Here is a 4752-nt window from a genome sequence, read left to right on the forward strand (position 1 = left end):
CCCCCCCCATCCCCCCATCCCGCCTTATCACCATGTCACCCCCTATCACCACCAAGGCCCTCCTTCTCACTATCACGACCCACTATCGCACCACCACAGCGCCCCCTGTCGGCCCGCCCCCCCTTATCAGCCCGCTTCCGTTTCCCGTCCCCGTTCTGCCCGTTCTGCCGCCGTAACGGGGAGTCCCGCGCGGTGTGGAGCAGCCACGCTCTGAAGGACGCGCGTGGCCGCGTGCTGTGCCCCATCCTGCGGCGCTACGTGTGTCCGCAGTGCGGCGCCACGCGGGACAACGCGCACACCAGGAGGTTCTGCCCGCTCACCCCGGCGTCATATCGCTCTGTGTATGCACCGAGAGCACGGGGACACGGGGACGGCGGTGACTGATAGCAGGTAATGGGGTATGGGGTTATAGGGGCTATTAGGTGATGGGCTTGTGGGTTATCGGGTTATTTATGGGGTTGTGGGGGTTATGGGGTTATTTATGGGGCTACGGGGTTGGCTATGGGGTTATGGGGTTATTGGGGTTTGGGGTTGTGGGGTTATAAGGGGTTATGGGCTATAGGGGTTATGGGGTTGGCCCCCACATATTGTACTGTGTGTGTCGGGGCAGTTGTGGTGGTGATGATGTTAATTAAGGCCGTAATTACTAATTACTATTACTAATAACGCACTCTGTGTCATCCCCAGGCTGTGCTGAGCGCAACGTGGGACAGAAGGCAGCAGCTGGGCACCAACTGTGCACCATCATTAGTGCACTATCACTTGTGCACCATCATTTGTACACCATCAGCTTTGCACCACCACTTGTGCACCATCATCTTTACACCATCACTTTACACCTTCAGTTGTGCATCATCACTTGTGCACCATACCTTTGCACCACTACTTTGTACCATCATTTGTACACCATCACTTGTGCACCATCACTTTGCAGCATCCCTTTGCACCTTCAGTTGTGCACCGTCAGCTTTACCACTTTGCACCAGGAGCAGAGCTCAGCAGCCGTTCCCTGTTGTGTTGTTGTGTTATTGTGTAGTTGTGTTGTTCCAGCCCTGCTCACACTCGTGTGTTTATTGCACCATTATGGGCTTTTTTCCCCCAATAAAGCCCCACTCACAGCTGCAGCTTCATCCTGGCTCGTCCCCCTCCATCTTCCTCCTCCTCCTCCTGCTGTTGTTCACCCCCCGGCTCCGCTCACGACGCAGCCGCAGCAGCGACTCCAGGGCACGATGGGCGCTCATCACACGGCGGCTGTAGGATAATGGGACCCCATAGGGGATAATGAGACCCCATAGAGACCAATGAGACCCCATAGGGAACAATGAGACCCCACAGAGACCAATGAGACCCCATAGGGGGCAATGAGAGTCCCCATAAGGGACAGTGAGACCCCATAGGGGATAGTGAGACCCCTATAGGGCACGATGGGCGCTCATCACACGGCGGCTGCAGGGACAGTGAGACCCCATAGAGACCAATGAGACCCCATAGGGGATAATGAGAGCCCATAGGGGATAGTGAGACCCCACAGGGGACAGTGAGACCCCATAAGTGCCAATGGGACCCTAACCCTAACCCCCCCCCCAGCACTCACTTGAGGTTGGACAGCTCGAGGATCAGCCCCCCCAGCACCGCAGACGCATCCTCACGTGGTGCCACCTCATTCCTGGGGGTCAAAGGGGGTGAAAATGGCACCAATCCGGGGCTTTTTAAGCCCAAAATGAGCTCTGGGTTCTAGTGGGGGGAGGGGGTTTGACCTGGGGGTGCAGCTGGGTGAGGCCGGGTCCCCATCGGCGTCCACAGGGCACAGAGGGGCTGCAGGCTGGGAGGGGGTGGGGGGCTGGGGGAAAAATGGGGTGAAATGGGGGCAACTGGGGCAACAGGGGATGAACTGGGGGGAACTGGGATGAACTGGGGTGAATGGGGGTGAATGGGGGGGGATTGGGGGATATGAGAGTGACTTGGGGGGGGACTGGAGTGATGTGGGGTGAATTGGGGTGAATGGGGGAGAATTGGGGGGATTGGGGGGGTCTGAGAGTGACTGGGGGGGGAACTGGGATGAATTAGGGTGAATGGGAGAGAACAGGGGGGGATTGGGGGGATCTGAGGGTGACTTGGGGGGAACTGAGATGATTTGGGGTGAATGGGGGCAAATTGAGGGGGACTGGGGGATATGAGAGTGACTTGGGGGGGGACTGGGATGAATTGGGGTGAATGGGGGGAAATTGGGGAGGATTGGGGGATCTGAGGGTGACTTGGGGGGGGACTGGGATGAATTTGGGTGATTTGGGGGTGAATTGGGGGGGATTGGGGGGATCTAAGAGTGACTTGGGGGGGAATTGGTGTGATTTGGGATGATTTGGGGGTGAATGGGGGGGAACTGGGGTGAACTGGGGCACCAAGGGCTGAACTGGGGGGAACTGGGATGAAATGTGGTGAACTGGGGGGATCTGAGGGTGACTTGGGGGGGGAACTGAGATGATTTGGGGTGAATGGGGGCAAATTGAGGGGGACTGGGGGATATGAGAATGACCTGAGGGGGAACTGGGATGAATTTGTGTGATTTGGGGGTGAATGGCGGAGAACTGGGGTTAACTGGGGTAAGTTGGAGTGATTTGGGGTGAACTGGGGTAAATTGGGGCAACCTAGAGTGGAATGGGGGGTAAACTGGGGTGAACTGGAGCTCTATGGGGTGAAGTGGGACAATGTGGGGTGCAGTGGGGTGCTATGGGGCTGTTCCCTATGGGTTCTCATAGTACTCTGGCATTACCTGCAGCAGCTCGGTGTCCCCCCCTGGCACCCCACTGTGCTCCGGTGCTGAGATGTGGGGCAGCCCCACAGTGCCAGCCCCATAGTGCTCCTCATGCTCTGCCCCACAAGTGGGCTCCGCTTTGGCTGCCCACTCCCCCTCCAATGGCTCTTTGGTGGCCTCAATGCATTCTGTGCCCCCATCGGTGTCACTATGGGGCTGTGGGGTACTATGGGGCTGTAGGTCCCCCATCTCAGGGCTGTTCTGGTCCTCCTGCTGCTCGCAGCCATCCATCCCATCCTGGAACAAACCCCCCCATAACCTGTGTGCTCCCTGCCCCATAGCCATGGGGAGTTGTGGGGTGACGCTGGGGGGGCAGAGGCCCTGTCCTACCTGTGCCAATGGGGCCGCTGTGGGGCTGAGCTCCTCCATCACGCTGAGCTGTGGGGCGGCTGCTGGGCTTCCGTTATCAGAGCGGCTGGGAACCAAACAGACCCCAAACCCCATCAGCTGGGGGGCACCGGGACCCATTGCTGGCCCCAGGCCCCATTCCTACCCCCAAGCCCCATTTCTGCCCCCATTTCCACCTCCAGCCCCCCCTCTGCCCCCCACCCTCCCATTTCCCCCCATTACCTCTCTGTTCCATCTCCATGCACTGAGTCCATCCCTCCGCCATTGTCCAGAGCGTCGCCTCCAATCATGGCCCCCATACTGATGTCCTCCATATTGGTGTCCCCCCCATTTATGTCTCCCCCATTGCTGTCCCCCATATTGCTGTCTCCCCCCTTGGTGTCCCCCATATTAGTGTCCCCTCCACTTACATACCCCTCATTGCTGCCCCCTCTATTGGTGTCCCCCCCATTTCTGTCCCTCTCCTTGATGTCCCCTCCATTGATGTCCCCCTCATTGGTGTCCCCCATATTGCTGCCCCCTCCATTGGTTTCCTCTTCCTCAGTGCCCCCCATATTAGTATCCCCCCCCTTGGTGTCCCCTCTATTGATGTCCTCCCCCTTGGTATCCACTCCATTAGTGTCTGCCATATTGGTGTCCACCATACTGGTGTCCCCTCCCTTGCTGTCCCTCCCCTTGGTGTCCCTGTCCCCTCCATTTTTGTCCCCTCCATTGGTGTCCACCATATTGGTGTCCGCCATATTGGTGTTTGCCATATTGGTGTCCCCCCCCTTGGTGTCCCCTCTATTGTTGTCCTCCCCATTGGTGCCCCATCCAATCATGTCCCCCCCCTTGCTGTCCGCCATATTGGTGTCCCCTCCATTGTTTCCCCCCTCATTGGTGTCCCCTCTATTAGTGTACCCTCCATTGATGTCCCCCCCCTTGCTGTCCCCCATATTAGTGTCCCCCCCATTAGTGTCCTCCATATTGCTGTCCACCATATTGCTGCCCACCATATTGCTGTCCCCCATATTGGTGTCCCCTCCATTTGTGCCCCCTCCATTGATGTCCCCCCCCTTGCTGTCCACCATATTGTTGTCCCCACTATAGTCGTCCCCCCCCTTGTTGTCTCCCCTCAGTCCTGCCCTGACTTTGACATTGGGGCCATCATGGTGGTCAACACCTGCAAGAGGAACAGCAGCTGCTTGGACGCCATTTTGTGGCCATTTTGAGGCCCTTTGGAAACCATTTTGTGACCATTTGGTGGCCATTTTGAGGCCATTTTGCGGCTGCTTGGAGGCCATTTGGTGGCCATTTTGAGACCGCTTGGAGGCCCATTGGAGGACATTTTGAGACCATTTTAAGCCCATTTTTTGGCCATTTTGAGGCCATTTTAAGTCATTACCTGTCACCTGGCTGCTCCTCCTTTTGCCCATGGCGCCGCTCACCTGAGGGGAACACATGCCCATTGAGCATTATTTCCTCACTATTTCCCCTCAAATCCCCCCTGACCGCCCGGTCTCTCTCACTCCACGTCCCAGAATAACACCGTTATCCCGCTATAACGAAGCCCAATGGCGCCCATCCCGCCCCAAGGCCCTTCCCGGCCCCGC

General features: G+C 57.7%; 1 long non-coding RNA gene across 3 annotated transcripts; it reads right to left on the minus strand.

Annotated features, from left to right (window-relative positions):
- Positions 1-968: 968 nt before the first annotated feature.
- On the minus strand, positions 969-3616 carry LOC146756661 (uncharacterized). 3 transcript variants are annotated; one of them, XR_014937288.1, is made up of 4 exons: positions 3383-3616; positions 3143-3227; positions 1595-1666; positions 969-1251 (listed from the first exon to the last, which is right to left on the minus strand). It is a non-coding gene; the product is annotated as an uncharacterized LOC146756661 (long non-coding RNA). The 3 variants fall into 3 exon arrangements; XR_014937291.1 differs by lacking the exons at positions 3143-3227; positions 3383-3616 and adding an exon at positions 1758-1843; XR_014937290.1 differs by lacking the exons at positions 969-1251; positions 1595-1666 and adding an exon at positions 2494-3049.
- Between the last annotated feature and the right edge of the window lie 1136 nt (positions 3617-4752).

Source organism: Coturnix japonica, chromosome 26, assembly GCF_054131305.1.
Source record: "Coturnix japonica strain WE chromosome 26, WE-NBRP24, whole genome shotgun sequence".
Lineage (NCBI taxonomy): Eukaryota > Metazoa > Chordata > Aves > Galliformes > Phasianidae > Coturnix > Coturnix japonica.